This window comes from Magnolia sinica, chromosome 12, assembly GCF_029962835.1.
Source record: "Magnolia sinica isolate HGM2019 chromosome 12, MsV1, whole genome shotgun sequence".
Lineage (NCBI taxonomy): Eukaryota > Viridiplantae > Streptophyta > Magnoliopsida > Magnoliales > Magnoliaceae > Magnolia > Magnolia sinica.
The window spans coordinates 33,105,157-33,126,256 of record NC_080584.1 but is presented as its reverse complement, the minus strand read 5'-3'; the positions used below and the strand labels follow the sequence as shown (position 1 = coordinate 33,126,256).

At 41.8% G+C, this 21,100-nt stretch overlaps 1 pseudogene; it reads right to left on the bottom strand.

Moving 5' to 3' along the window:
* Positions 1-1,395: 1,395 nt before the first annotated feature.
* On the bottom strand, positions 1,396-20,538 carry LOC131220010 (uncharacterized; annotated as a pseudogene).
* Between the last annotated feature and the right edge of the window lie 562 nt (positions 20,539-21,100).

Here is a 21,100-nt window from a genome sequence, read left to right as displayed (position 1 = left end):
TTTTTTTTTTTTTTTTACAATCCAAATTGCCAGTTTTGGAGCAATCAAAGAAATTCCCCATACGAAAATATATGACAAATGATCAATTTCATACATTTGTTATTTATGTTTACCAAACAAGTTTTTGTGTGAAAAAGTGTTATTTACATATATCAAAACTTTTTAAAGACAAATTACTAAAAATAAAATAAAATTCAACACTTACAAGTTCTAAAATTCAACATTTTAAGTTTTAAACACTTAAATTGATTTTCATATCTTATTTTTCAGTTTACTAAACAACACCTTAACCTTGAAAGAGTACTAACCTCCTGAACTCATTAAAATTCAAAATCATCCCCCATAATAGTTAAATATTAAAGAAGAGAGTGTATAAATAAATTGAGTTTAACGATTATAAGATACTTCATACCCTACAAGAAAAGGGGGCTTTAGCCTTAGCTCAAAACTGAGGCTAAAAATGTTAAAAACTGAGGCTAAAGCTTTTAGCCTCAGTTATCCAAACCGAGGTTGGAAACACCATGGCTAAAGGCTTTAGTCTCAATTTTAGCAAGCGAGACTAAAAAAACTTCTATAGCCTCGGTTCTTCAAGTGAAGCTAAAAGAACATTTTAGCTTCGGTTGCCTTGAAATGAGGCCAAATCAAAATTTTAGCTTCTGTTGTTTCCAACCGAAGCTAAATCTATTTTTAACCTCAATTCTCAAGAGCCGAAGCTAAATCCTTTAGCCACGGGAGTTGTATTCTCGGTTTGGATAACTGAGGCTAAAGATGAATTTAGCCTATTTAGCCTCTGTTGGCATCAAGGCTAAATTCAATGTTTAACCTCAATTCACAACAACTGAGGCTAGCTGAATCATTCATTTTAATCTATTTATGAACATGTGCGTAATCATTCATTCAATCAAATCAAATACAATCATTCATGTACATAGTCAGGCCCATCCAACGTACGGATTGGATCTTGCACCAATGTATCACACTGATACATCCAATGGCGTGTAAAAGGGATCCCTTGTACACACATGCAGGCTTAGCTAACCTTGACTAAAATAAATAAATTTCTAATACATGTTACAGCAAGATTTTAACTGAAGAAGGAAAAAAACTTTCTCGAGAATCCAAGTTACATTGATTTGGGAAAATATTGCCAAGAGTGTCCTAGAAACCAGTGTGGATAGGTACTCTGCAATTAGGTGTGCAACTCGGGCAGGTTGTGTCAGGTTGAGGGAGCAACCTAGGCCCAACTCATCCTCAAAGGACCCAACTCGCAACCCGACCTAGCCTGAATTCCAAACCAAGGTGCCAAAGCCCAAAGTCATTTATACTCGATCCAACCCAACCCAGCCTAGCCCAGCACAAATATACATGAGATCCAATCATTCATTTGGAACACAATGAGGAAGTTTGTTGCACCTCATTCACTTGATGAAACTTATTTATTCAATAAAAAATAACAACAAATTTGCCATAATAACTCCATACTAGCGACTTTAAAGCCATATTGCGAAGTCATACCAAAAACAAGAATAGCTTAGTCTAAAAGCCTACTGGCCCAAATAAAATACCTTTCCTGCAATATCTCCAACTTGAATATAATGATTCAACAACTGAGTGAATATAGCACGTGGCTTAAACTAACACGAACATACTGCTTTGGACCTGCGATGCAGGGTTCAACATCTGCAAGGTCCAGCTCTAGATAAGATGAATATACTCTCTTTTTAAGGCTGATCCACAAAAAGAAATCAATTACATTTCACAGTCAAATGCTCAATTAAAATTGAATGGTTAAGAAAGATGTATACCTCGTTGTAGTCAACGAACATGTTGTTTGCTCTCAGATAGGCTTCTATCATTGCCACCTGGTATATAAGAGGGTGGTTTCCTCATCAACCAAATTTCTAATCCCCCCATTCCCCAGTCAAAACATTCACAAGTACAATACTTACAGTTTCGTCACTTCATCTTGTTAGCTTGAGATATTGTAGAGTGACATGATCTACAGGAAAGAAACCCATGGTTGCTCCATATTCGGGAGACATATTAGCAATCATAGTAGCCCTATCAGCCAATAATAATTCACCCATGCCCCCAACTATATGAGAAAAGCAAAGATTTAGAACAACAGATTTACGTAAGAATAAATGGAACAGAAAGCCTGCGGCCTAATCTATTCAACTCCATGAAAATGAGATTACCATAAAACTCAACAAACTTGCCAACAACCCCATGCTTCCTCAACATTTGCGTCACAGTTAAAACTAAGTCGGTAGCTGTAACACCATTGTTCAATTTTCCAGACAACTCGAACCCAACAACACCAGGCAACTGCTTTGTTGATTGCTGAATTGAATACACCTCAATGATGTTATGCCCACGACAGTCAAGTAGAATAATTATCTGGATGATGTGAGCTGAAAGAAAAAAAAAACACACATCTTCATGAAATGGGTATGTGTCTCAAGTACAAGTTTCTGCTTCTATGGAGTTGGAACTCTCAACACCTGTATAAAATGACACTGACAAAGGCCCAACCTGTTGTGTTGCGATAATTCTGAATGTAGTTATGGCTGAAAATGAAACAAGATTGGTTTTTAGTAAATTTCTGAAAATTGGGATCATTTCATGCGTTCTTTGATGATTTTGATATCTTGTTTACTTGTAATTGCTTCATATTCAAGAATGATGAAACTTGCAACCATGTGCAAGAAAAGTAGGCACCAGAAAAGGGAAAAGCAAGTAAAATCAGGTCTGACAATGCTAGAAGCCAAGTGATATCTGACAAAAGTGAAATAAAAGTTGATGTGGAATTCCGAACAATTCTAGTGAGGAATGGTTAATTGATTCAAATTAACATATGATGCAGCATACTTTTCTAGCTCATGTCTGATGTGAAGTACTGCTTTTTTGATAGCAATTACCTTATAAAGGCACTTGTAACCGAGTCAAGGGAAGAGGTTCTCCATTTGCTACATGGATCTGCCACTCTACAAGGTGTTGGCCAACAATCATCTCAGTTACAGGGTGCTCAACCTATGAATATGCTCAGCCTCGAAAATAACCATCTGGTTGAGAATATTGAAAGTAATAGTGGATGTGTACTACTTGTTAGATGAGCTGGTAGAGACAAGTGCACTTCTGTAAAATTGCCTATGGATGGCAGTTGATTCCACCTCTGTAAATGTAGAAGGGAGACCCTGGATTGGGACCATCCACCTAATCTGGTCCTGCTTTGCATGAACCATGGCTAAAAGCATCTAGCTAGTAGGACAATGCTCTCTCTCCTCGTCACTGATGAGATAGAAAGGAATATGATCATCTAGGATTTCCAATGTCAAGTCTCATTCATCAGTCAGAAATACTAAGTAAAGAATAGGAATTTAGAAATAAAACTCATTATTCCCAAGAGCCAAAAGGATGAAAAGGCCACCATATTTTCCTTAAAATTAGTATGGTTTAGCAACGAAAAAACCTGATATCAGAGATTCAACCTGAGAATCAAACGCCCATCATAAAAAACTGCAAATCCAGAAAAAGGAAATGAAACCAATGCATGTCGATTAGAACACATTTTCAGATTTCTAATCACAATCTGGCACATCGATGAATAGCAGAATCGTTAAGATATAGAATTTCAAAAATAGAACACACTAAGAAGAATTTAAAAAAGAAAAAAGAAAAAAAGCCATCAAACAGGGTGGACCATATCAAAAGCTCAAGTGGACCACACCATATGAAATCAGTGCTAATATCTACTACATACTAGTAATGTACCACATATTCTACGTCCAAACAGGGAATGCATCCGATAATCACTTTCTAGCTGCTCAGCGGCAGGATAGTATGGATTATAGGTAGCTCAATCCCCAAACAAGCCTCGTTATGCAGAGAGCAACAGAAGAGATAAGAAAATCACCAAAGGATCTTTCGAGAAGATCACAACTGCGTGATTTAGCTGAGATTTTCTTATTCTTTGCATAATCAAACCTCCAAAATCATATCATCAAAAATCGCATAATCAAACCTCCGAAATCATATAATCAATTGCACCCATTCTACTAAAAACACCGGAAGGTTTAATTGTTAGTGGGGAAAAAAGCAAAGCAGATTAATGTATTTGTTTTGAGAAAAATAGGGAAATAGGTTTATTCAGATTATTGATGTGAGTGTTGGAGAGATATGTAGACATTCTTCATGCGGTATTGTCATACATTGCTTGGCTCAGATTACTGGCATTTCTCATACTAGACCACATTTCATACAGGTCTGCTCATCTTTCATTGATCCAGATTGCTCAAATGGTGACCCCAGCCATGGACGGCAGTGGGCCAAAATGCCTCATCTGCCAAAACAATCCCAGCAATTGGATGGTGGATTTCTTTAGACTTGAGAAAAATGAGATCGTGTGGATCTGTCATGCGATCTCGTTCTTCTGATTTCGATCTCTCTCTTTTTTCTTTTTCTTTTTTTTCCGTTTCAGCAAAAAATAAAATAAAATGAGATCAAAATCAGAAGAATGAGATCATGCGGCTGAAGCTCGATCTGGAGCTGTCCCAATCAATTCACAGAGATTTTATTCTTGAATACGTTAAAAAAAGGGAAAAAACAAAGAGAGAGAGAGATAGATAGAGAGAATTGTTACTATTACTCACTTCTTGCAGAAGCTTGTTTTTCTGCGACCTATCAACGCTCTTCACGGCAAAGTACTCGATCGTCTTCTTCTTCCGTCCTTTGTAAACGGTCTAAACGATACAACACAAAAAAAAAAAAAAAGGAAAGAAAATGAGATGAAAATCAGAAAAATGAGATCGTGGGGATCTGTCACGCGATCTCGTTCTTCTGATTTTGATCCCTTTTTTTTTCGATTCAGAAAAAAAATGAGATCAAAATCAGAAGAATTAGATCGTGCGGCTGAAGCTCTATCTGGAGCTGTCCCAATCAATTCACAGAGAAATGCCAATAGATAGAGAGACTACAGAATGTTTGCCCTTGCCGATTGCTTCATATATGTGGTATTCATTCATGCTCAATGTTGTTGTTCTTTCGCTTTGAAAGGTGTTTGGAAATGAGGAGATATGAGGGAGGGATAGCTCAGAGAGAGAGGGGGAGGGAGAAATGGAGATGAGGGGATAGAATCCTAACACCACCGTTTCGAAAAAGGACGGTGATTCATCCTCACATGCCAGTCATATACGGATATCCAGACCGTCCAGTTTGTAGAGCAGTAGATCGATAGAGAATGTGTCAAAAATCACTCTAATTACGTAATCCTAGCCATCCAATTTATGTTTATCAAATGGATGGTTAAAAATTAAATAGTAAGTGGTCGAAATTCCGAAGGAAAAAAAAAAAATCAAAATGTTAATAGCATCATCTCACTTTCGTTCTTTAATTTATACTCCATCCACATGTGGGACAGATATTGGACGGCCGCAATTGTTTTAAAAATATGTTCAAGTAGTGTTTAGGTAAAAAGTAGACTTTTCGCCTCGGTTCCATGTAACTGACGCCCAAAAGTAAAATTTTCACCTCAGATTAAAAAGTAGATTTTTCGCGTGGTTACTATGCAACTGAGGGCAACCGAGGCGAAAAAGTAAACTAGTGGCCTCGGACCCAACGGTAAAAGTAGACTTTTCACCTCAGTTCCTACGTAACTGAGGCTAATAAACAGACTTTTGGCTTCAATCCTTATGCAACTGAGGCCAAAAAGTAGACTTTTAACCTCAATTCTTATGCAACTGAAGCTAAAAAGTAGACTTTTGGCTTCGGTTTCTATGCAATTGAGGCTAAAAATTAGACTTTGGGCATTGGTTTCTAGGCAATTGAGGCTAAAAAGTAGACTTTTAGGCTCATTTCCTTAGCAACTGAGGCGAAAAATGAACTTTTGTGTAACGGAGACTACAGCTCAAATAATACACATAAAGGAGCCAATGACCTAATGACATGCAACACTATGTAATCATGAGGATAATAATAAAGTGAAAAATTAGTGCTCGATTTTATTTATTTATTTTTTAGATTTTGTTTTCTTTTAAATAGAGAGCTAGTTTCCTTTGTATTTAAAGTTTTTGGATCATTGATCATGGTATGGAGACTCGTGATAGCCTTAGCGTTTACAAGCTTGGATTAGCCCAACAATGCCATTGGTCTCACGTGGTATGAAAATTGAGATTAACCCTCTATGGCCTATCACTAGGAGACCCTCCATGCCAAGCACAAATGTTGTATTAGGCCTGGCGCAGATTAGTTATTGACCGGTTGAGTAGTGAGACTCACTAATGAAGCGACATCACCAAATTCCGTAACCGCACCATGATATATGTTTCGTATCCACACTATCCATATATTTAGATATATCATTTTAGTGTACGATCCAAAACGCTGGAGACAATGACACCCACAATTAAAAACTTCTTAAAGCCACATAAGTTTTAGACTAAGCTGATATTTGTGTTTTCCTTTCTTTCCTGTCTTTTTTTTTAAAAAACTTTTGAACAAGTTGGATTTAAAAAAAAAAATAAAAAATCATGGTGGGCCTCAGGATAGTTTCATCGGTGGGAATCACTCTCCCCACTGTTTTCTGTGATAGGTCCACTACAGCTTTTTAGTTGCCTCATTCTTTGGCTCATGCCCTTAAATGATACCTCAAAATAAATGGACAATGTGGATACAGCATATATATATATATATATATATATATATATATATATATATATATATATATTGGGCTCACAGAATTTGGTGACGTCACTTTGGTAGCCAGTTTCGCTAATCAACCTGTCATACCTAATCCACATCATCAGGCCAACACTTTGGCATCTGGAGTCAAGGCGAGAGGAAGAGACTAATATAAAGATGGTTACATCGCATTTATGGTCCTTGAATGGGGCTGAGGAGGTACTCTACACGTAGGTGCATATGCTATAATAAGTTTGAGTGTAAGCTCAGATCCCAGTCCCTTGAGTTTTTGGCACTGTGCTCTCACATTGGGAGTGGAATATTCAGATAATTGAGGCTAAACTTGGTGAGTGTGTGCTCCTGAAGTCCCTTGTAATATGAAAAACATTTGAATACCCCGATTTAAAATGAGTGCAGATGGCTATTTATAAGTTGTGAGGCCCAGATTTCTAGTAGAAGAGGCGGTGGGCACATGGCACTTCATGATTGGCCATTGAATCTGTTAGTCGGGGCATTAGTTTCTGCCCTGGTAGCCTGGCAAAGGGTGCTCTGCACGTGGCGCAGTGGTTTTTGTTGAAGAGTTCACTCCTTGAGACTTTTGATGGTGCTTTCATGCACAAGCAAAATGGAGATGAGTGGGATAAGAGCAAGGGTGCCATTGGACTCATGGAGGTCTGTTTAATAATAGTGTTGAACCCTTTGCCAACACAAGGATACGATGTACAATATTTTTATCCTTCACAAAAGTCACATTGATATACACAGTAAATCAGTTGTATGGTATCATGTATGGGTGGTCATTGATACCGATATATTGTACAGTATTTAAAGTTCCGTCTGTGTCGGGAGTGGAAGCGTCACCTAGACGTGACCTAAATATGAATCAAACAAGCATAAAGATAGACAATTTTATCATATATAGAGAACACATCGATATACATGGAAAAAATCTTGCAAAAAAAAATCACGGCATAAGGCGACAAGCAATCCGCTATGAAAATGAAATACAAGAGATGACAACTTACAATTAAAACCTTAAGAGTATAAAACCCTAGATCTCGTTTCTCCAAACCCTAACTTATTAGTGCATTTATTTGTGTACATTTTTTGTCAATCATGTGAGTCATTGTGTTAGGGAGTCAGTTGAGCTATTGAAAACTGAAGACCAAAAATACAAGATAACATGAGCATTAAGGAGTAAAGAATATGTATATAAGGTGCCTTGGTGATTCTAACTCTTGTCCCAAAATAATCCATTGAATCTCTAGATGATCCTAACCCTATAAGTAAATCTTGTTGATCATCTCTTAGCCTTAGAAGCTTAATTATAATATGATAAGTAAGGATAAAAAGGTGCTAAGTTACTGTGAAATCGTATGCCCAAAACAACAGTTTTCGAGTGGTTTTCAATCTCATCGATAGGTTGTCAATGAGACTCAATCCAATTGAAAGTCCACATGATTAGATCGAAGAATGAGTCCAGCAACCATAAAAAAAATTCCTGAGTTTTCTTGATGAGATCAACGCACTATTCGATCACATTGAAGGTCCTTCAATCCCATCAATAAAGTCGTTAACTAGCTATTTTATAGCCATTGCAAATAAGTTTCTTATAAAAGGCATTTGGTTCTTGGGCATTCGTATGTGTTTTTGGTGTAATAAAAGCATATGTGATTGCATAGTTATATCCCTCATCCTAAGTTTCTAAGTCCATGGGATCTAAGTTATCTTCCTTGTAATTCATCTATTGAAAGAGGATTTCAACCTTAATAAAGAAGATGAACTTGATCTCCACCTTGTTCTAGAGACTAGACTTCAACAAATAGTCAAATCTTTGTCTAAACCTTATAGAACACCGATCTAGGTAAATCTTCTAGGATTACAATCTTCCATTAGTTGTACGATATTCACCCAACCTCTCATTACCTTGGTCACCTTAAAGGAGTAATTCATGCAAGACGTTGATCTTGGAGCTGCAGCCTTAATAAAGCATTAACATCAACGATTGGGGGAGCAATATGGGAGATGATTAAAACATGGGAGAGAATCGATCAAGTAACCCAAGATAGCGCATTAATGATGCTCAATTTGATAAAGTAAGGTTGTCATATGTAAAGTCTATGTACACTCCTTCCTTGTATAGAATTGAGTGTAAAGTTTGATTAGAAAACTCGATTAAGTTCTTGTATAGGACCTTGGTTTTTATGTAGGACCTAAATCAAGTACTTGTGTAGGACCTAAATTAAGTCCTTGTGTAGGGCACCAGCACGGGTGTATACGTCATTGTTCTTGTGTAGGACTGGGGTTCATGGCGAGCTTACAAAAATCCACATAAGTCTCTGAGAGAGCCGGTCCTTGTGTAGGATTGTAAAAGTTAGAGGTGACACTAATTTAAAACATCTAATAGTTAACTTCAGTACGTTTATGGGTTGAGTGTGTCCGTTGGGAGTGGAGTAGGAAAATCAATCTACTATACATGCTTGTATTTGAGATTGTTGTCTGAGCACTTTTCTAATTGTTCTTTTGTGATTGTTTATATTAATTATATGTATGCATGATTAGATGAATGCTAAGAGTTAATAGTTAGCACATTCCACACATATATGTGCACTATCATTTATAAACTAGTAGCTTCACTAGCATATCATTTGTAATCTATGTGATTGGACCCTCTATTGGCTTGGAAGCCTTAGAGTTAATTGTTTTGCTTAGTTTAAACTAACATATTAGTTTAAGTAAGCGATTGTGTGTTAAAAGTCATAAATTTTAATTGGTCATAATGTTCATAACCCCAAGTGTAGGGTCGCGATGTAGTAATAATCTTGGTGTGATCGATGTCGAATCCACAGGGTGTCACGCCCCAAACTTGGGAACCGGGCTCACAAAATTCTCAGCCGCTGAATCCGCTGTCGACAGCCTCCGTAGTACCTCATTCTCAGCTCTCAGCTCCCATATGTCAGGTTTCGATCCTGGGATCCTACAAGGAGGATTTTTAGGGTGAATTTTTTTTTTGTAAAGGAGCATAATCACAAGTGTACCCAAGTCACCAAAACATCATCACCACATATTCACTAATATAGTATTTGAGTACAGTGTTGAAAGGGAAATACATCAAATAACAAAATTCTAAAAGATCGAGCACATGCTCCTGCCTCAATGTTGCCGCGGTCTAACATAACTTGCACGCAAAGAGCGTGTATAATCTTATTACGAAGCTTATAGAGTGCGTGCGTGTGTGCACAATGCATGTGACAAGCATACAAATGTCAGAATAATCGAAAATGATGGAAAGCTAAACTGGCAAATCCATAAATGATGTTGGCCATACCAAGGCTATACAATGCAAGGCCTACATGGCCAAATATCCATATGTTAGAGATGCAATGCAAGCATGTCAATCCTTAACTAGTCCACATATCAGTATGATTCATCATTGGAAATATCACCGAGGTCTAGCACACTCCAATAATGGCTGTCGCCCCATCGCGCGCATGACCAAGTTAGTGGAAAAGACCTTACTAACTGCCTTGCTAGTGGTATGCCAATGCCCACCTGGCTCGTCGATGGCGGACCCATTTACAAGCTGGTCAAACTCAACCTAGCTTACAACCCTCTACCCTCGGGCAGATAAGGTCACACCCTCTTTCAGCCGACTACAACACAGTGGGAGACGCGACCTACTGGTATTCAGCACTCGGGCACTCATATTATTCACTCGGTCTCGACGTTGAAGCATCTTACTGGTACATAAGGGTTTAAGGACTTTCACCCAAGGACATCCATAGTGCCTTAATGCTAAAACAGATATTTCCAGTATCCAATCTGGCCATCCACAATATGCCCGTGGAGGCCATAACCCTTATGTCGCTAGGGCGTAAAGTGATCATGACATATAAGATACGAAATGCATGAGTCATACCATCCAAGTTATGCATCAAACTTGAGCGTACAGCACGATCATATGAGGCAATCCTATCTCATATGGGGTCCCCTGAGTATCTCAGTCCAATGACATATGTTATGATCAATCACCACCCACAACATGCATACAAATGATGCGCATGGGCATATGTCTAGACATGATGTCATTATAATAAGCATGTTCTTAGTGTGTTCTACCAGGCCAAGTACATTAACATGTTATCAAACATATCAGACAATAATTGGCCTTAATCGACATATCATATACAGAGAGTGAGAACTGAACGACATACCCCACTAGAAATATAGAAGTCTATGTGGTATGGCCCACGTTAGACTAACATTAGCTTCTCATGTAGCCTGCAAGGCATGAATAAAATATATATAACAAGGCAGGGTCCACTTGGAGTGACCCGGATGGACACCCAGATATACAACACGTGTGTCACTAGGCTACCAATTCATTTAGGCATATGGCCCACTAATGATGTCCCAAAATAATCAAATTATCAATGACATCACTATAATTACTTTTGGTAGAATGATCTGCACCGTCTAATCACTACTAATGTAAATTGACGGTTACAGATCATTGGTTAGTCACTAGGATGTGATCATATGCTCATGGCCCATCTGAGTCTTGGGACTTCATTAGTTCAGGAAAAGTATATGCCTAAATGGATTTTAATATAAACATAGTTTCAACATTCACACGTCAACTAATTTAAGGATTTGAATTAGAGATGCTAAATATAACCAAAGACCTAAGAGGTCACGATTCCAGGGATTCCCAAGTCCAAGGGATCCCAAAACTAGGGATTTCCAAGTCCAAGGAATCCCAAAACCAAGAAATCCCAAAGTCTAAGAGGTTTCTAGCCCCATATTACCCTATGGTATGGCCCACCTAAGATCTGGATAAACCTGAGTTTTGGGCCCACGACCTAACATGATATGATAAGACGGATGAATGGAGTGGATTTGATAAATACATCATGTAGGGTCCCAAGTGTGAAGGCAGCCTAAGGAGGCTTCCTCCCTCACGTCACTGGGCAATAACGCCAGTGACACCTTCCATTTTCCTTTGTTTTATTTTATTTTATTTTTATTTTTAATTTATGCACCATTAGTGCGGGCCCCACATGGATTTTTTACTCCGTTCATCACGTAGTCCATCTCGAGCGGGTCTAATGGGCTCTGATTTGAGTTTATTTGGACGAACAGGGACTTCACAGTGGGCCTTGGAAGATTTCAACAACAATGGTTTGTTTCCCTCATTATGGTCCACTTGAGACCCGAATCTGTCTCATCTTTTAGCCAATGGCCTAAAATGATCTTGAAAAGACGGTGGGTGGTGTGGATCTAAGAAATACATCAATATGGGTCCCACGAGTGAAAACTCACTCCAAACCTCCCATGTAAAAAGTAAGAAATGACATGGGTAACCCAACCCCTTAGCATTTATGGTATGGCCCACCTGAGATTCGGATTAGCTTCATTTTTGAGCTCAATGCCTAAAATGAGAAGGGAAATCAGATGGACGGTGTGGATGATACACACACACACACACATATCATGATGGGGCCCACGAGTGAAGTCCAGATGGTGACTTTAGAAGGTAATTGTGCCAGAGACATGTCTTTAAACATTTTTGTGTCCAGGGACATGGTGTCACTACCCCTCTCCCTCTTTTGTGTTTTAAGGGTGAGGTAGGGCCCACCTAGGAAATCCACTCCATCCATTTGAATGTCCAACTCATGGTGGGGCTAAGAAGCTTTGGATCACATCAAATTTTGGTGTATTTTCACCATCCAAGTGTGCTTATACAATCAAGTGGTTTAAAAAGAAAATAAATATCATAGTCGGCCACACAAGGTGGTCCACGATATGATAGCGTGAGGGACACGCCCTCCAATAGCGTGGCCCACTTGTGGGTCCCACAACACCATGAGATAAGAAAAGAAAGGGAGAGAAAGGGAAATAGATCTGGCCATTGGGGTGGCCCCTCGCTACTATGGTGTCCACCACATATTCAATACATGATCAAGGTGGTTCCCACCCTTATGGGCCCACCAAAGTAGAGAGGGTTTTGACCCTCCCATGCACTCACTTAGAAGGATGGACTGTTGGATCGTCTTAGATCGGCGATCGGATGGCCCACCAAGCTTCTCTTCCCCCTAATCTTCTTAAATCTCACTTTTCTCTATTCTCTTACTCTTACTCTCTTGATCTATCCTAACACTCTTATAAGCTCTCTTTCTTTTCTCTTAATCTCTTCCTAATCTTTCTTTCTTTTCTCTCTTTCTCTCTTAATTTCTCCCTAATCTTTCTAATATTTTTCTCTCTCTCTCTTAATCCCTCTCTACTCTTGGTAGGAAATGGTAAAATGAGAGGGAGTTAGGGAGTTATTGTGGTAGAGATTTTAGGGTAAGGAGGGAATAAGGGGAAGATGGAGGGGTAAAATGGAGAGAAAAAGAATAAGAGAATGATGGCTAGCATAGGTAGGGGTATGAGTTGCATGAGAATGGCATGAATTTGTTTGACTAATGGGGAGAGAGTGACATGAGTGATGGAGGACTTGATTGATGGATGAGTTGATGGATTGATGGATTGATTGATTTGACAACATGGGGATTTGCGCAAGTGGAGCCTATATGCATTATTCGGCCCATCTCGGATTGTGCTAAAATTGTAACTTCTAATCTAAGGGTCAAAATGGGTGTGTCGCGCGGCGTTAGAATTGTAACGCCTGCGCAGTCATTAGGTACAAGTCACAAGGTATCGCGGTACAAAATATGGTAACGATCAAAACTCGTTGATCTGGTCTGTCGAGAACATGTTGTTGTTTAAGTAGAAGTGTACGGAAGGTCTTGCGAGGTTACGAGTCTTACAACTCTCCCCTCCTAATAGAAAATTTCATCCTCAAAATTTACACTACAACTCAAACTAGATAAAGCTCATAAAGGAAGGGAAATCATATCACTATATATATAATTAGAAACACAACATATACACATAATCAGAAATTAAAGAGATGGGGATAATGCTTGCGAATTTCAGCCTCTCGCTCCCAAGATGCCTCATCCACACTATGATGACCCCACTGAACCTTCACCAAGGGGATGACGTTGGTCCGAAGGACTTGCTCCTTTCGATCAAGGATACGAACTGACTGCTTAATATAAGAAGCATCCTCACGAACCTCTAAAGGCTGCCAATTTATCATTGGAACGACGTCTGACTCACACTTCCGTAACATAGAAATATGAAAAATGTTATGGACGCCAGGCAACTAAAGTAGCAAGGCAAGCCGATAGGCCACAGTGCCAATGTGCCCAGTAATCTCAAAAGGTCCAATGAACCTCGGGGCAAGCTTTTGCTTTCGCTCCAAAACGAACTACACCCTTCATAGGTAAGACCTTGAGATACACATGATCCCCAATGACAAACTCAAAGGGATGTCACCGACGATCTGCAAAACTCTTCTACCGACTCTAAGCTGTGAGCATCCTCTTGCTAATGATATCGATGGCCTCTAATGTCCTCTGCACAAGCTCATGACCTAGGAGATGGTGCTCTCCAACCTCGATCCATCAACTCGGGGATCTGCAAGGTCTGCCATACAACACATCGAAGGGGGCCATGCCAATGGTCGCCTGATAGCCGTTATTATACGTAAACTCAACCAAACGCAGGTGATCATCCCAGCTACCTGAGAAATTCATCATGTAAGCTTGAAGTATGTCCTCAAGGATCTAATTGACCCTTTCACTCTGCCCATTGGTCTACTGATGATACGCGGTGCTGAACTTCAAGGTAGGCCCCATCGCCTTCTAGAAACTCCTCCAAAACTGAGACGTGAATCTTGGATCTTAGTCAGAAATGATCGAAACCAGAACACCATGCAGTCTCACAATCTCATCGATGAACAATCCAGCAAGACGGTCCAAAGGCCAAGTTGCACGAATCACAAGAAAGTGTACCAACCTCGTCAGACGATCAACGATAACCTAGATGGCGTCATAACTGCACTGAGTCCTTGACAAGCCCATGATAAAGTCTGTGGCCACGTGCTCCCACTTCCACAATGGAATGCTCAACGGCTGTAAGGGACTTGAAGGTGTCACACTCGGCCACAAAACTAGTGATCTGGCGCTTCATCCTTGCCCAAACATACTGCCTCCTCATATCGCGATACATCTTGGTAGAGCCGGGGTGGATAGTAAACCTCGATTGGTGTGCCTCGGTCATAAGATATCTACGTTAACTCTAGAATATCCGGAACACACAATCGGCCTCTGAAACAAAGTCCATCATCGGACCCAATCTGCCAATCCGACTGACCCTCGGATGTGGCCTCTACTTGGTAATCCTGTAAGACCCGTGTCCTAGTCCGTACCATTCCGTTGGCTTCCGCGGTCCTTCCGGTCCAAATTCCGGCAACCTTCGCACCATATCCGGTGTTTGCGCATGATCTTAGGCCAGGTCGCGCCCCGACGTCGGCTTGATCCAAAAGTTGTATCATAGCGACCGCGTTGCCGCGGTTCCAACGCCGTGACTTGCGCACCGAACCGATACCCAGGCAAGAAGATGCCGATCAGCGTTTATTCCGAAGAAACACCGCGCGTTGCGAATTTCGAGGGAATCTCTACGCAATAAGTCCCATTAATCAACATTTAATGCATCCCATACATCAAGTACATCACCCCATCCCCTTTTTTTCAAAGAATCTACCCTCTTTCCACTCACCACTCCTCTTTTTCCCATTTTCAACATCCACCATACCCCTTTTTCAACTTTTCAACCCAAACCATCCCCCATCACACCTCACCCATCCTTATCACCCCTCTCTCTCTCATTTCTCATATCTCTCCAAGCAACCCCCCAAGCCTCAAACGTCCAAGCTTCCTCTCCCTCTCAAGTGTGGTCCACCTTCCATCATCCATCTACACCCTCCCATCTCTCATCCACACCATTAATCCCCCATCATCCACCATCCAAGGCATAGGCAAGGTGCATTTGAAGCCAAGGGAGCAAGGAGAAGGAAGATAAGGTGGGTGATCCACCGTCATTTCTCCTATTTTTTTTGGGCCACATGTGGTGGGACCCGTTTGATGTATGCATGTATGAAATGGAGGGCCCATAGTGGCGGGGTCCCTCCTCTATCTCACCGTGTATCTCTCTCTATTTCTCTCTCTTTCCCTCTCTTTCTCTCTTCCTTAGAATGAAGTGGGCCCCACCAATATATTAAATCTACTCCATCCATCAAATAGGGAGGCCCACCTCATTTTAGGAGAGATTTCCCCCTATTTAGAGTAAATGATATATTATAATATTTTATTAATATTTATATATATGTAGGCCATGATCATGTGGGACCTACCTTGATGAACATGGGCCACTCACGCGTGGGACCCACCATGAGGCAGTGTTTATCCAAATCGTCCAATGTCCAGAGACGCTGGACGTTGGCTGAAACTAAAAAAAAAAAAAGAGATTTCTTTGGGTTTTGGGGCGGACCGCTCATGCAGGTCCCACCTTGATGTTTGTGCTTAATCCACGCCGTCCATCCCATTCAGGGGATCATTTTAGGCGTTGAGCCTAAGGATGGGACTAATCCAATTTTTTGGTGGGCCAGAGCATACGAAAACAACTTCCTTACCGTCAAAAATCACCCTACCGTCTCTGTACTCCGAAAAATACCCAATGTTGGGCTCGTTGGGTTTGTATTGAGACCCAGCAATTGATAGTTGGGACGGATCCACCTGATGTGGGCCCCGCACTCGAAAAACCCCAAGATCATGGATTTTCAAAAAAAAAATATAATGGACACTGCTGCTGCAGGACGTGTAGGCAGCGCCTGCGGTTGGCGGGCGGGCGGCCAAGAGGCAGGGACCCACGGCTCCATCCGTGGGCCCCACCATGATGTATATTTTGTATCCACACCGCCCATTTGGTGGGCCACTATCTGACGTGGACCCCCCTCTAAAAATCAGGCCAATCCAACGCTCGGGCGGCCCACATCACAAGAAACAGTGTGAATTGAACTCTACCATTGAAACCCTTTCTGGGTCCACAGAAGTTCCAGATCAAGCTGAAATTTGTTGTTCCCCTTCACCCTGGCCCGTGTGACCTTATGAACGGATCAGATGGAAGATAAACGCTATGGTGGGCCTCACATGGGACCCACAGTGATGCATGTGTTACATGCCCACCGTCCAGACGGACGATGGGGCCTGCTTGATGTATGTGTTCGTCTGCACCGTCCTCCTGGACGGTGGGACCCCCTCCCTGCTGCACGTGAGTGTGCACGTGTGTGCACGTGTGTATGCATGTGGGTGTGTGTGCACGTGTGTATGCATGTGGGTGTGTGTGCACTTGTGTGAGTGTGTGTGGATATACATACATACATATTTATATATATATATATATGTATATATATATAATATTATATTATTATTATATATAATATTGTATATATTTACATATATTAATATTATATATAATATATATATATATGATGGTGGGCCTCTATGGGCCCCACCATGATGCATGTGTTGCATCCAAGTTGTTCAACCATATGGCCGTTGTTGAGGCCCACTTGATGTGTACTTGTGGCCGTTGTTGAGGCCCACCTGGATGTGTATTTGTGGCCATTGTTGAGGCCCACCTTGGTATATACATAAGGCCCATGTGATTCGACCCATTTAACGTATTTAAAGGCCCATGGGTTATGGCCCATTGCAATGTACATAAGGCCCACTAATGCGGCCCACTTGATTTATATAAGGCCCATATGAGATGGCCCATTTGATGTATCTGAGAACTATGGGTCGAGGCCCAATGAGATGTATATTGGTCCATTGCAATGTGTGATTTCCTATGGTTTGTGTAATGGTACTTTATGGCGGGCTATGCCTTGGGAACAATGTTGGTTTGACGTCCACATTGTAAGGATAATGTTGGTTAAATGTCCGCATTGTCACACTCCTTAAGGCCACTGATAGGTCCATACTTATACTCTGCAGGCCGTCTAGGCCCATCTCTGTGATACGCAGAGCCCATCCCTATATGCATGTTTAGTATAGATCCATGATTTATTATCATACGCATCATATGTATGACTGGTATGAGGAGTGATTGATCATAGCATATGCCTTCGGGCAGACTGTTACGAGCTCCCTGATAGGCGGAGTTACCCTGTATGAGCGCATGGGTTACGCAGGACTATTGCATGACTGTTAGTGTGACTCATGCACTTGCATTGTGTGATTGTAGTTACTGTATGCCCTAGCGACACCAGGGCCATAGCCTCCGCAGACACATCGTGGGTGGCTGGATTGGATACCGAAAATGTTTGGTTCTAGCATACGGGCGCCATAGATGTCCCTGGGTGAAAATCCCTAAACCCGATGGTACCAGAGGATGACTCCAACGTCGAGACCGAGTGGATATATGAGCGCACGAGGGCCGAATACCGAGGCCGCGTCTCCCACCGTGTCGTGGTCGGTTGGAAAGGGGTGTGGCCTTACTCGCCCGAGGGTAGGGGCAATACTAGGCCGAGTTTGACCAGCTCGTGAATGGGTCCGCTATCGACATGCCAGATAGGTATTGGGAGACTATTGGCAAGGCGGATAGTGAGGTTTCTTATGCTCACTTGGACTGTGCGGCTGGGAGAGCGGCAGTGCCATTTGGAGTTTATTGAACCCCGGTGATTATCCAGAATGAGAACTGTACTGGTATATGATAAGGATTGGCATGCTTGAGTTGCATCTCGCATCGCATGGCTGTGTTATGGCCGATAGCATTCATATCTTGCACCGCATAGCCTTGGTACGGCTGATTGCATTCATGTGCTCATCACCATGATTCCGCATCACTCTGACCTTGCATTTTGAGCACGTTTATATTGCGCACACACTTACACCACCCTCTAAGCTTTCCATAAGCTTATGCACGATTGATGCGTGCAGGTGACGCCAGGACGCAGCCGCAGCCATAGTCTCGCCATAGTTGGACCGTGCAGCCGAGCTTCTGGAGTTTTGTTTCTTTTGTGGCATTGTATTTCCCCTTTCTGCCGCATTGTACTCAAAAGTTTTTGATCATAGTGGATTTTGGTGGCGGTGTTCTTGTGGTTATTGTTTGTGGGTTATGCTTTTGTTATGCTCATTATGAATCGTGATGACTTGAAATCCTCCTTGTAGTATCCCAGGATCTAACCTGGTGAATGGGTGCCGGATCCGAAAATGGGGCCTCTGAAACAAAGTCCATCATCGGACCCAATCTGCCAATCCGACTGACCCTCGGATGTGGCCTCTACTTGGTAATCCTGTAACATCTGGTCTGCCTATTAAGCCTCGATCACACTTGCGATAAGAGAGGATTGAATCGATAAGCTCGATAACTGAACAATGAAAGACTGCAGACTTAACTCAAAGTCATACTCAGCAACATCCTCGAGCATTCTCCACTATTGGAGGATCATATGTGCCCTCAGGCCCTGTGGCTGACGGGTAAGGGCATCCTCCACCACGTTCACCTTGCCAAGGTGGTACTGAAGATCGAAATCATAATTCTTCAGGAGCTTCATCCATTGCCTTTGTCTCATGTTCAACTCAAACTGCGAGAAGAGATACTTCAAGTTCTTATGATTAGATGAGAGCTCGAACCCAACCCCATAAAGGTAAAGCCTCCACACTTTCAATGCAAAGACAATTACAGCCAATTCTAGATCATGTATGGGGTAGTTCTGCTCATGAACCTTGAGTTGGCGAGACGCAAAGGCTACAGGCTTCCCGCATTGCATCAAGACAACACCCAACCCAACATGCGAAGCATCTGCAAAAACCACAAATCCTTCACCCTAGAAGGGAGAGTGAGCACTGGTGCGGACGTAAGACGGTCCTTTATCTCTATGAATTCTCACTCACATGCGTCGCTCCAAATGAACTCAGCCCCCTTCTGGGTTAACCTGGTCAACAGGGTTGCAGTACGGGAGAATCCCTCAATAAAATGTTGATAGTAGCCCGCTAACCCAAGGAAACTACGGATCTCGGACGCGTTCGTGGGCTGGTCCCACTAACGCATGACATCAATCTTCGAAGGGTCTATTGCTACGCCCTGCCTCATCACCACGTGATCGAGGAACTTCACTTCCTCTTGCCAGAACTAGCACTTCTCCAGCTTTGCATAAAGCTAGTGTACATGGAGGGTCTGTAAAGTGATCTCTAAATACTGCTCATGCTCCTCTTGGGTCTTCGAATATATCAAGGTGTCATCGATGAATACCATAACAAACTGATCAAGATATGGACGGAAGACCTTGTTCATCAACTGTATAAACGCTGCGGGCTCATTAGTCAGTTCGAAGGACATAACCTAAAACTTAAAATGACCATAGCGCGTCCTAAATAATGTCTTTAGGATATCGTCCTCTCGGACACGAACCTGATGATAACTGGACCGCAGGTCTATCTTTGAAAATAACTGCGCCTCTTATAGCTGGTCGAATAAATCATCAATCCTTGGAAGTGGGTACTTATTCTTAATCGTGACCTTATTGAGCTCGCAGTAATCCACGCAAAGCCTCAACGAGCCATCCTTCTTCTTCAAGAAGAGTACCGACGCTCCCCACGGTGAGCTACTCGGATGGATAAATCCTAACTCACGTAACTCGTCCAATTGCTTCTGTATCTCCCATAACTCCAATGATGCTATACGATACGGGGCCTTTAAAATAGGCATGATATCGAGCACGAGATCAATTTGAAATTTAGTATGCCGACGAGGTGGCAACTCTGAAATCTCCTAAAACACATCCAAAAAATCACAAACGATCTGCAGCTGGTCGATGCTAATGACAGCTGGCTCCTCTACAGCACATGACATAAGACAAAAGAGCTGCTCACCTCTGGGGTTGGCTACAAACTGAAACTGTGACATATCGGGTATATAAAATGTGACTATCCTCGAGGAGCAGTCCAATATGACATAGTACTCGGCAAGCTAATCCATGCCCAGGATAACATCAAATTCGGACATCGATAAGGCAAACAGGTCAGTCGGCAAAAAGGTCTCTCCCACCAGAATTTTGTAAGATGAGTAAAACCAACCTAATACTGCAGTCTTCTCTAAGGGCATCGACACTAATAGACCCTCACGCGCAGACTCTAGCAACAAACCAGTTGATCGGCAAAAATCCTCGGATACAAATAAATGTGATGCACAAAAATCAAACAAGACATGTGCTATGCATGAGGAAACAAGGAGTGTACCCTCGACAACTCCTGCTGATGCCTGAGGATCCTGCTGGGCTGCATAAAACTTGCCTTGGGCCTGCTAGGGAGGTGCATGTCCCATCTGAGGTCGTCGCTACTGCACTACTGTGGCGGCCTATACTACTACCTCTGTTGCTATAGGGGAGGTCTCGGGGGCTGATGTGGCTGCCGTTGCTGCTGTTGTGGTCTCAGCGACAGATACTGATGTCACTACTACTATTGTAGAG